The 12,058-nt window shown below is 39.7% G+C and overlaps 1 long non-coding RNA gene across 1 annotated transcript; it reads left to right on the top strand.

Annotated features, from left to right (window-relative positions):
* Positions 1-2,294: 2,294 nt before the first annotated feature.
* LOC127364498 (uncharacterized) lies at positions 2,295-5,093 on the top strand. Its single transcript, XR_007885031.1, has 2 exons — positions 2,295-2,412; positions 3,361-5,093. It is a non-coding gene; the product is annotated as an uncharacterized LOC127364498 (long non-coding RNA).
* Positions 5,094-12,058: the final 6,965 nt, after the last annotated feature.

Raw genomic sequence — 12,058 nt, 5'->3', positions numbered from 1 at the left:
GGTTTATCTTCCCAAAGCAGTGAGCAGTGCCATTGTTGTGTAGGGCTCTAGTTTAGATCATAGCTATCTATTCTAGTGTATGTTCCTGCGACCAAGGAAATGTTTTTTTATATGTTTATTTGTGTGCTGTATTAAGTGCTTGTTGGATTATTGCAGAGAGAGAGAGCGACTGGAAAAACTTGCCCTGGTTAAATGTGCACAGCTCAGTATTCGGCTGCTTTTTGCTTCCCCTTTTCCGCAGCCACCTCTAATTCTCAGTCAGTGCTAGAGAGTTCACCATCAAGGTCAGGCAGGTACAGTCAGACTGAACAGATATTTACAGAGACCAACAAAAAGGGATGTGAGAGAGAGGGGGAGAGAGAAAGAGAGAGAGCTTGAACCAAAGAGAGACTTTCTTGGTGTTGTGTGTTTAGGGAGACCTTAGCACGACCCCCCCACACCTAAAAAAACCTTTTCAGTTCTGTGAGCCAGACAGATCAGACACACAAAAACAAAGCAGAACCACCCAAACAGACACTAAGTCTGGGCTCTTGTAAGCGATGAAAGGTGGAAGTAGTCACACAAAGTAAAGCACAAATAAATACTTACCCACCAGGAACATAAACATGCACACAAATTCTGACTCACCCATGAAGCTGAGGTAGCACTCCCTCCCCCCACCTGAAGTGTGTCTGATGAGTTGAATCATTTTGTGAAGCTGAAGGCTGCACTCAATGGCAGGAGGCAGCAAGATCAGACAGCTCAGGTTTGTGTGCATTTCTTTTTCCATCCAACAAAAGGCTGGGGCCTACACATTTTTTCCATTTCCAGGATTAAATGGCAAAGATGTTTTAACATCAAAACGCTTCTTTAGTTAAAGAACCAGTGTGAGGATTTAGTGACGTCTAGTGGTGTAGTTGCAGTTGTAGATTGCAACTCCCTCACACCACCCTTCCCCTCCAAGCGTAAAGGAGAAACTATGGCAAATCGCCCTATCTAGAGTCAGTGCTTAGGTTGGCTTTACTGGGCTACTCCCGTGACGTCTGTAGATAAAACCGACTCATTCTAAGGTAACAAAAATGCGATGATTCTTACTTTCAGGGGATTTTGTTGTGCATATTATATTCCATTTCTGATAATAGATTCAGTGTTATACACTGGGCCTTTAAATACTGATTCTGTATACTGATGGTGCATCTTTGAATAGATGATTGAAATGTTTTAGGATTTGTTTTGGCAAACCCTACAGTATATCTTTCATAGAGGTGAGGAACTAATATGAAGCAATTATATGGCTAATTAGAGGCTAACATCTTATTAAGTGAAAATTTCTGATGTTTATCTTGATGATATTTGATAATTTCTTGAGTTAATTGTGATGATTATGCTTTTGAAATGCTTATAATCATTTTGTAATGCACCACAATTCATTACAAGTACTGCCAATTAATGTAATGAGGGATTTTTTTTAGCAGTTATTATTTCCTTCAGTGGTGATTACATCTATCAGCAGTCAAGCATGACAAATACATGAAGTGTGAACAGAGAACTTACAGCAACTGCTGACAAAAATGAGAAATGCTCCGTCTCCTGTCGGTCAACATATAGACAACATTCCCATGTCCCATAGCTGTCCTTTCATCCCTTTGAATCTGTGCACAAGCCGGGGGTGATCAAGGGTGACAAATTAATGGATTTGAGGATTTGAGTTAAATACCTAATTTTACAGCATTCCCAAACAAAATAGATGACAGACGGAATATTAAATGAAAATCATATATTTTGACAGTGAGTTACCAAACTACTTTGTCTCTGTTTCCGCATCATTTCACAGGTTAGCATGCATGCATATATTGCTACTATAGGTGGAAAACTCTATATGTATGAATGTGGATGATCTGCTGGGGATAAAAGGTGGTTGCCCTGATGGCCTAGGGGTTAAGGTGCCAACCATTAACAGCAGCGTTCCTGGTTTGCAGTCAGCCAGAGACCTTTGTTGCATTTCATCCCCCATCTCTCTCTTCCCTCATTTCAGCTCCACTTTGACACTGTTACAATGAAACTGCTTGAATCCTGTCTACACGGATGTAGTCCATATGTCCCCATACAGTTTCGGTTTGCCACAGGGAAGTAAAACATAAACATGTATTGCTCTGCACAGTGGTGTACCAACAGTGCAGTCGGTCCACCGGGACCCAGCTGATTATAAGGGCCCACAAGGGACAGTGATTGCCTAGTGTCTGTGGGTGGGCCTTTTTGCACCTTTACATACTGCTTTCAGCTGTGACTAGTAGTGTGAGCAGCATGGGACAAGAAAGACTCAGTGGATTGGTTAAACTCTCAGTAGAGAACAGTAGAGCAAGGAATTTGGACTTGAGCAGTGTTGTTAATGACTTTGCTGAGCGAAAGGCCCGTAGGATGAACTTCTAATGGGTGAGTACAGGTGTTTCTTTGTTATGCAGTGTGATCAGGGATTTAAATTATATCTCAAATTTCAGAAAATATGCACTAACTGTAATCTGTGTCTGTGAGAACATTTGGCCGCTGTGTCACTGATGATGAATGATGATTAATGAATTGTTTATGAAGGCAATTGTGTGATCAGACGCCTTCATCCATTCATTCATACTGCGTAGGCCTGTAATGAGTTGCTGTGCTTTTCTTGGTCGCTATTTGTTCTGTGGTTATTGACATACTATGTAAGGCTACTTTGTGTTGATTTGTTACTGTAGGCTGGCTAAAGCTATTTCAGTTTGTTGAGTCCAGGGCAGGCTGTTAGATGTGCGTCGCTGTTCGAAGACTGCAGGTCTGCAATTGCGTGGAGTTGTTGTGTGGTGCCCGTGTGTACAGGAGCGTGCTTTCTGGGGCCAGGTGGTGGGGGGCACAAGAAAAATATTTGCGCCGGGGCCAATCACAGATATGTTACGCTTCTGGTTCTGCGTCTATATGAATTACCTTCCAACAGAGATGATTAAGTGCCAAATCAATACAGACGATAAAACAGGCCTTACTCTCAAAGACCTTATAAACACTGAAGAACTAGCAAATGCGAACAGAGAGTAACTCTACTGACAGAGGTCTTTAAGTCACATTGCTGATCAGTGTTTGTGTCCTGTGTGAAAAAAAAAACTTAACACTGACTTATGTTAAGTTAATGTAAGTAAACTAAGTTAACATTCGCAACTTACGTCACATATCTAACATAAATGCAGTTATGTAACACTTATTTTAACCCAAACAATAACAAATAAAGTTATGTTGCCTAAAACCTAACCAAGGTAGCAAAAACATAAAGAGGATTATTCGAACATCATATCATGATATTAAAGGGACCGTGTTTTTAAGGGTATTGTCACTTTCATTAAGGTTTGTTTTTTGCAGATTCCTCCCTCAGTCGGCTCTTCTCTCTCTGGTTGTGTTTTGTTCATCACCAGGGCTGAAAATAGCCTCTGGAGTCCCACAAGTGAGAGGAAATGTGGAACTGGATCCCTGCAGAGTCAAAGGAAGTCTAAAACACACAAGGATGAGTGAAAGAGGTATCTAACCCATGATAATGTGTGGGATTAAATGATGGAAAACAAAAAAATATCTAGCATACACAGGTAATTGCATTTATATAAATAATAAATAAATGTTGTCAGAACAATCCAACCACTGTCCAGGGGGTTGATTCTGAAGCTGTCCTGGGTGAGGTACAAGAGATGCAGCATTGTAAATGCAGCTGACATCAAAACCATTTAGCATCCATGAGGCATGTGTCAGAGCTGATTTGCTGGTATATTGCACGATCTGAAGGGTGCAGGTAAGTGTTCCTTGGTTAATTGTAATTGGGTTGTGTGTTTTTTTGTTTACAGTGCAGCTTTGTTGAGTTTAAATATGCAAATGGAGGGTATCTCAGGGAGAGTCCCTTTGACACATGCACTGCAACCCTGAACTTATCTTGACATTATGCAGAGGAGCTGTATGTAAAAAAGTAAATGTCCGAATAAGTTGGAACGGACATTAAACAGACTTTACCGTCATCATTATGGATGAGTCCTCCTCCTCCTTCCCACTCTACCCATGAGCCCCCCTCACTTGAGCTAAACGGAGTAGTGGCTGAGAATGCGTCTGACATGGACAATGTCCTGTTACGTGCTACATGTGTGACTTGAGGTGACGAGTGACGTGACAGGAAGGTAAAAACGGGCTTTTCATTTCCTTCAGTTGTGTGAATGGAAAGTTTGCGTTGGTCTGTACTAGTTAGACATGATCAGCAAGTAGGGAGCAGTTCTGTAATGGAAACAATTAAGGAGCAAGATTTCCCCAAGCAGTAAACTCAAACCTAATCAATAGCTAATGCCCAAGGTAAAACTGCCCCGTTTCTTTAATTCTGGCTGACAATTATTTATTTATTTTTTTTAAGTTGGCCTCTCTGTTTGTTAATGTCTTATTGAAAGGATCTCTTTGGACTGACTGAATCCAACACGGTTTATGTCTGAATTTGAAGTCCAACACAAACAAATTGTGATGACAACTGATCATTTCAATTTGCATTACCTTGGACTGCTGACATCAGTGGGTTTATTGCTGCGTTTGCCAGCTGACAAGCTTTTTGCAATTTGTGATGCCAAGTGGGAGATATTGGAGCCAACAAAAATTCCCACACATCCTGCTTGTAATTAGCACTAGGAGGCTGACATGCCCATTTTTTCCCTGTTGGCTGCTCATATTTATGGTAAATTCGATATGATGTGAACATGGTATGAACATCAGAGTGAAAATGTCAGCAGAGGGGCTAGTCTTATGCCAAGTTGCTTCAATTCTATTCAATTCAGTTCTTAATGGGATTTTTAGGCTGTAATCATCTTCAGATTTCTTGAGCACTGACATACCTCTGTCAATTATGGATGCCATTTTAGTCGGCTCCTGGGGTTTAAAAAGAACTTACATCATAATTTGCTAAAGAAAAATTGCTTTATTTCTAGATTGTGTCTCCATCCAACTTCTACTTTAACTATTGTCAGTTACAAGTTTCAACCTGCATCTTTACAATAAGAGCGTGATGTGACAGAAATTGCTGTTATTGCTGTAACCCTAATTATTCAAAATTAAATTAACACAGGTTATTGAAAGTGTGGTATTTGTGTTATCCTGAGCACCTGTCACTAAATCTTTGTGAGATGCAAGAATGTTTATCAATGTTTTACCTAGAATGAATGCTACGGCAGAAGAATACACATCGCAAAGCAGTTTATTTCAATATATACTTGAATAAGCACAGCAAATAGTCCAGTGAAGCAATTTAGAGGACAAATATTTGAAAAATCTAGTCAAGTAGCTGGAACGGAGTAATGGTGGCATGTCTCTGCCTACCTCTGCAAATGATACATTTCAGTGTTTACGCGTATTCAGCTGGGTGATTTAACAGGAGCAGCCTTTGTTGCAGGGCATTAGATAGTGGCCTCTCTCTCTTCCCCCCTCTCTCATACAAAACTCTCCCTTCACAAGCACACACACACACATCTTCACAAACACACTTTACTAGCTAGTTGTCCTTGATGTGTCTCATAAAGACAGGCTGAGGAGGCCAGGGTAGTTTCAGGCAGTAAAAGCAGCCTGTGAAATCACATCGCATGTGAAGTCACAACAGATGGCTACGTCCTCACTGAATATGACACTGGAAAGACACTCTGAATGTGAGCAGCACATTCTGCAGCTACGCTTCCCTGAATGAGGACATGAAATCTTGTTAAAGACAAGGTTGCATATTGAAAGCTATACCTAACAGCTGCTTATTGTGCTGTAAAGTAAAAAATTAGAATAATATTGAATAAATAAAAGAACAAAGGACTAGACCCAGTAGGGGGCAGAATTAGTCAAGGAAAAGAGGGAGAGAGGAATGGGTGGAAAATAAATGTACCTGGCTACATAATAAGGTGTTTTTTTTTTTTTTGCAATGCAGGAATGTCACATGGTATTCTACACAATGTGATTTCCAGGACATATGGATGTTATAGATGCAGCCTTAATCTCCATGGTAACCTCCTAAGTTTTCTTCAGACATTCAAAAAGCATCATCCAAAACATAAATTTTTTCCCATTAAGAGGCAGGAAGGGGAAGGGGGGGGGACGCTGTCTGTGTTGTTCAGTGGATCACCAGCCTAATTGGTCCTCCGGAAGGTTCGCCAAAACAAAAAAAAAAAGAAAAAACGCGGCATGGAGAAGACAAGGGATGGCTGAAATGACAACACAATCCACTTCACTTAATTATCTTAAGTGAATCAGCCCAGTCATTGCTATTCTGTAGCTGAATATGCATCGGGCAAATACCGGTTGTGGAGACGATGAAAGCACCTTAATGGCCCTGTCTGTTTTCAAGTGCCAGCGCCTTTCAACAGTCTATACAGACCACAGAGGAAGAACAGCACTTAAACCCTTTAACTAAATAGGCATGCTGGGTAGGAAAATTTTGAGGCAAAACAGAGAAACCTTGATTCTCTACCTTTTCTATAACTAATCTAACTAAATAATACTTCCAGATTTTATTAAATGAAATATGGATAATGGGCACAAATATCAAATATATAGGATTACTGAAAAAGGAGTCAATTTTCTGATGTTTTGCTAAAGGAGGCAGTTGCCTTCAGATTTTTCTGCTTCTTTCATACAAACACACACACACACACACACACACACACACACACACACACACACACACACACACGTTGGTAGTCAAAATCCATTCCTCCTCTACTGATGAGTTTACACAGTCCTGGCATGTCAATCACAAAATGGAGAAAGAAAAAAAATCTGAATCAAAGCGAAGAGACAAAAGCAGTAGAATTATTTCTGTGTTGGCACATCTTTCCAGTTTCCTGCACCCAAGTACTGAGTGAGCTCTAAATAATATATGTAAATGTGAAAATGGTGATATAAAAGGTGATATAAAAATAGTGTAAAGTGTTAGTGAGAGGTTAAGGAGTGAGAGAAATGATCCTGGACCTTGTCATAAAAAGAAACAAAAATAGCTGTAATGGATGAGATCAGGTGTCCCTCCGGAAAGGTTGAGGAAAAAAGGTAGTGTTCTTTTAGAGGTGAGAGAGTTAGGTTGAATGTGAGAACTTTTGAGGATAGATGAATAAAGCAGAGGAACTCCTGCGGACCTCCGTCTCTCGTACAAGACCTCATATACCCATTATTACCTGCGTTTGATTACCACCTCTCTTATCCTGCTTCTCTCTCCTCTCCTGTTAACTCAGTAACTCTCAGGGAGCTTAGCGCAAGGTTCAGTACAGGGGGAAGCAGAGAAAAAAGTAGAATGGTAAAAAAAAAAAAAATTAACTCTTTTGTAAACACTACAGTTGTTATTTCCTGTGAAATCAGATTTTCACTTATTATGAGCCATTTAGATAGATAGATAGATAGATAGATAGATAGATAGATAGATAGATAGATAGATAGATAGATAGATAGATAGATAGATAGATAGATAGACTGTTATAATCCCCGAAGGGAAATTTTTGGTCGTCACAGCAGCCAGGTACACTTAAATACAATAAAATACAATAGAATAAAACACAACAATAGAATAAAATAAAATAAATAAAAAAATAAATTCGATGAGTGCATTTCCAGCTCAAGACAGCCGGGAGATTGAGACAAGGACACATGTCATGTAGGAAACTGGAATAGTACCCTTGCTTTAATGAAATGTTTGTAATCCCAGCTCACTTTTTCTGTTTCATTATTGGTCTCAAGGTCTCTTTCATGGTGCCACCATCATTCCCTCTTTTGTTTGCTTTCCTTCCTGATTCTGCGTCTTGTTGCTCTGCAGCACGTGTCAATGAGACATGAAAGAAAGAAAGTGAAATACTCCCCTGCAGCTTTGTAATGCACCCATGCCATCTCTGTGATATAGCGTGGAGGTGACCCTTTCAAATCTGAACCCATTGATGGAATGGGCTTCCAAACAGCAGTTCAGGTTTGACAGCAGGAGGCGCAACTCTTGGCGAAAAAAGAAACAAGAAGACACAGAGAGAAAACACACTACCCTTACAGTTTGTCAGGAAGCGTCCACCCTCCTAAAGCGTCCTTGTGCTAAACACCACATCCCCACCATCCCCAAGGTCTTGCTTTATTGTAGGCCATAGTGGCATCTACCCTGCAGAGGGACACATTTATAAACCAATAAACCATTACTATACTATACTATACTATAAGTATTATACTTATAAAACCATGACAGAGGATGTTTATGCAATAACCTGCCTGCCTTGCCACATTTCTTTTGTGGAAAGTCGCCATGTGACCACTTTAGAAAGAACATCATTGGATGTTGAATTTTTAAGACAGTAAAAGCAACCAAAGAATTTTCAGTCCACATTTGTTTTTTGCAAACTCGCTGAGTGTTTTTGATGCAGTTTGTGCATTTCTAGGTGATTAGCCTGGAGGCATTTTGGTTTTAATTGCACAATCCTCCGAGCTGTGATCCCCCAAAACTGACATAATGTGTCAACAAAAGATTAACTTGTTTTGATGGAGCTAAGTAGTAGCAGGAATTTTACTTTGAGATGGCAAACACAAAGTAAAATGCTGTGGACTGACTGTTACGTGTGTACTTTTGCATGCTTTAAGATCCCTGATATGGGCAAAGCATATCATAGGGCATGCATTTGCCTTATTGCCATTACACACAGCAGTATAAAATATATTTCCCAGTTGTTGTAATAATTTCTAAGCATGATAAATCAATTCTAGTGATTCTCCAAATTAAGAAACACAGTCTGAATCAACTCTGGGAATCTAGGAGTTGTAGAGCACTATATCAATCTACAATGTTAATTTCCTACACATTACTTCATCTTGCAATTCATGCATGGTCTAGTCACAGTTAACAGTTTTACACCGCTTGGTTCTATGTAGATAAAATCAGTAGTAGTAATTTTAATGTGACACAGCGAGAAGGCAGTTTAACAAGATTAATTTTAATCAAATAGACCCTTTCTATATGTAGGGCTTTTCACACTACATTGTACCGTTCCATCTCTGTCACTCTAGACATTGTGAACCCCAAAAGACGAAAGCCTTGCTGCCTTGGGGCAACGTGTCTTCAAGTTTCTCTTGTTTACAAAATCTTTCTGAGAGAGAAATATCTTGCAGCCAGAGAAGGATATTACACTGCAGCTACAAGACAAAAACACTGCATGCCCACAGACACATGCATGTGCTCTCTGTCTCTCTTTCTCTCTCTCTCACACACACACACACACACACACACACACACACACACACACACACACACAAACACACATAAAGCAACCAAAGGCTGACTTCACAGACTTCTGCCTGTTGGGATTCAATTAAAGAAACTTAAATGATACTGAGATGAATGCTTCATAGCCTAATGGGCTGAGCTAAACATCTCCTCTTCTTGCCTATTATATATCATTACAGTACACGTTGCCTTAAGAGGGGGGATGGGGGAGGCACAAAGGAACAATAAAAACAGAAAAATGGGGGTGGGGGTGTGAGGGCAAACATGCTGAAAACGAATGTTGGAGAAGATAATTAACTCGCTCATATCAAAAACACTACACACTTGGTTGTTGGTTGCATCATGAACATCTCAAGCTTCCCAGAGGCAACTGAAGCTGCCATCATTGCAAAAATACACAGAAAAAAGGTAACATATTCTGCATACATTCACAGCTTTCTCTTGTCTCTTATACACAAACTGTGAATACCCACCATGACAAAATAGCTTCCAGTTTTAATCACTTTTTTAAACATCACTATCTAAAGCAGTGAACTGAGATTTCTGTCATTGTGGTACCCTTGAGAAGGTGAGTGTCTCCTAATTTAATGTCAAATGATCTCTCTATTAGTGAAGGACAAGAGCAGGGAGATGAGATGAAGGCATAAAAGGAAGACAGCTTCATAACACTGCTACGTATCTCTCCCATCTCTCTTTCTCCCCTCTTCCTCTCTTTCAACCTCCCTCGATTCCCCTGGTTGTTTTGTAATGAAGTTATCCCACAGCAGAATTCTTCTCAGCGCGAGCTGTCTTAAGACAGAGGAGGGATGGAGGGAGCAACAGAATCACAGGGAGGAATAAGTATCAAAGACAACAACCAGAAGAAAAAAAAAAACCTGGGAAGAAGTGAAGGGGGTGGGGGAATAAGGGAGGAGGCAGAGATGGAAGGAGAGATGTGACAATGTGCAATCATTTAAAACACACACTCCAGCTGCTTAACTGTATTTCCTGACATATTCAACAATTGCAGTTATATTATTATTAACTAAAGCGCAAAAATACACGTACTCAGAAATTAGCACAATTATTGGCATACATTTTTTACTTATTAATATGGAAATGTATTCAACAGTGCGCTCAGACATCATTTTCTCTACAAGGGGATGGGTTTTTTTTTATTGTACTTTTGTTAAAAAAAAAAATCTGTAGTGTTGTGTGAGGTAAAATAAATGGTTTTTGAGTGCAAATAATGGACATGATGAATAAAATGTAATAAAATGACTGTATCTCTGTGCTGGAGGGTAAAGTATTAATGGATAGGGTTCTGTTCAACCAAGGAAAAAAATACCCACGTGTTGTTACATTTTCCTCTTGAGTTTGCACTTCACAATGAAAGGACCAGTATGTAGGACTTAGTGGCATCTAGCAGTAGTAGTTGTAAACAAAACTCTCTCACCTCATCAAGCATATAGGAGAAACTACAGTGTGTGGTTTTTCTGTTCTGGGCTACTGGACAAACATGGCAGTTCAACATGGCAGACTCCATGGAAGGTGACCCGCTGCATATATAGTTAAATGGCTCATTCTAAGGTAACAAAAACACAACTTCCTATAATAATTCCTATATTCAGATGATTGTACACTAATGAAAACATACATGAATAATAATAATCAATTACTGCCAACAGATCCTCCTAAACACCCTGGACCTTTAAAGCAGTGTTAAGAAAGAATGTTGTGGGCAGTATTCAGGATTGGTAACCCTCGCTGAAGGTAGGTCAGGGTTGTCCTGGGGTTCCCCAATACCGTTTCTTTTAACCTGTTTTTGAGGAAGCAGTAATATTAGCTAGTAAATACAATGCATTGCTTTGCCCTGTCTGCTATTTGTCATACCGGTAAACATTTATGTAGTACTACTGGGTATAGTAATTGAATGGAAGATACAGTCCATGTTAAACAATCCCAGCCAGAAAGGTAAATGAAAGGAACATTGTTAGTGCTTAGAAAGGCTGGGCTGAGGCAAAACGTTGAGTATCTTGGCCTAATGTCAATTTACCATCACAGAAAGGGAAAAAAGTTAATAAGGTATGAGCCCTTGTGGGGAAAACGAGGAACCTTGCTTCACATTCTACCACAGGGTGTAACTGTAACATGAGGCAGGTGACGCGAGCCGCAGAGTGTCATTGATTCTGCACTCAGCGACAAGTCAATCACGAAACCATGAAGGAACTACACACTTTGTTAGATCGCGATGTGACAGCAGTTGTAGAGGTAATCATGACGTCTGTCAATCACTGTGAAACAGATACACAAATACAGTAGTAAAGGAAATGAAGACTGTCGTAAGTAGAAAAAGAGTAGTACTCAGAAATCATTTACAATTCCTCCATACTGTACAGTCACTCAAAATCACATTTTCAAAATGTTTGAATGATATTAGAAAAAGATGAAATTCTGGAATTTTTTTACAGTATATTTTATAAACATTTAGTCTTGGCCTATTTAATACTTTTACTCATGATTGCACACACTATTCCATAGCTGAGGATTACACTATGCTGCCGCAAAGCCTTTGTCAAGTGCCACATGACATAATTAAAATAATACCCCTAATGTCTACCTCAACATTGTTCAAGTCAACAGACCCTGTTCATGTGTCAGGAATCTGTAATTAAGATAACCTTCTCCTCTAACACTGTCTGTTCATTACACAAAGACAAAGCAGTAAACTGAAGGCCCCTTTATGGAAAGCAAAAGAGCAAACACTTGGTACGGCTATCCACGAAATATTCAACACTCAAACTGGGAGCTATGACCACTTTCTACTGTTCACACAGGATGTGC

The sequence above is a fragment of the Dicentrarchus labrax genome, unplaced genomic scaffold (assembly GCF_905237075.1).
Source record: "Dicentrarchus labrax unplaced genomic scaffold, dlabrax2021, whole genome shotgun sequence".
Taxonomy (NCBI): Eukaryota; Metazoa; Chordata; class Actinopteri; family Moronidae; genus Dicentrarchus; species Dicentrarchus labrax.
This window is presented reverse-complemented; position numbering and strand designations above follow the sequence as displayed.